This window comes from Numida meleagris, chromosome 2 (genome assembly GCF_002078875.1).
Source record: "Numida meleagris isolate 19003 breed g44 Domestic line chromosome 2, NumMel1.0, whole genome shotgun sequence".
Lineage (NCBI taxonomy): Eukaryota > Metazoa > Chordata > Aves > Galliformes > Numididae > Numida > Numida meleagris.
Window position 1 is genome coordinate 1342901 of NC_034410.1, and position 351 is coordinate 1343251.

Consider the following 351-nt stretch of genomic DNA (forward strand, 5'->3'; position numbering starts at 1 on the left):
CTTAACTTCAGCCACCTGACAGGGTTGATCTTGGCTCCCACGTTAATACATTTGAGTTTCAATTTCCCAAGGAGAATGAGGGATTTGAAGCTCTGCTGTAGTCAGTGGTGACCCTGTCAGTGGAAGGCAGTGGGCGATTCGCCTCACCCTACAGCAGGCACCTGGCTGTGGCAGCTCACTGTATTGACTACAACTGACCATACCCCAGTAGCCCACATACAGGCATCTTGAGCAATATGACATGCCCTGTGCATCCGAGATGTCTTCACGAGGTTGCAAAATATTCAAGGGACTCTCAGGAGAGCATTCCCTTTCTAACGCAGCAGCTGGATGACAGCAAGGATCTATAGA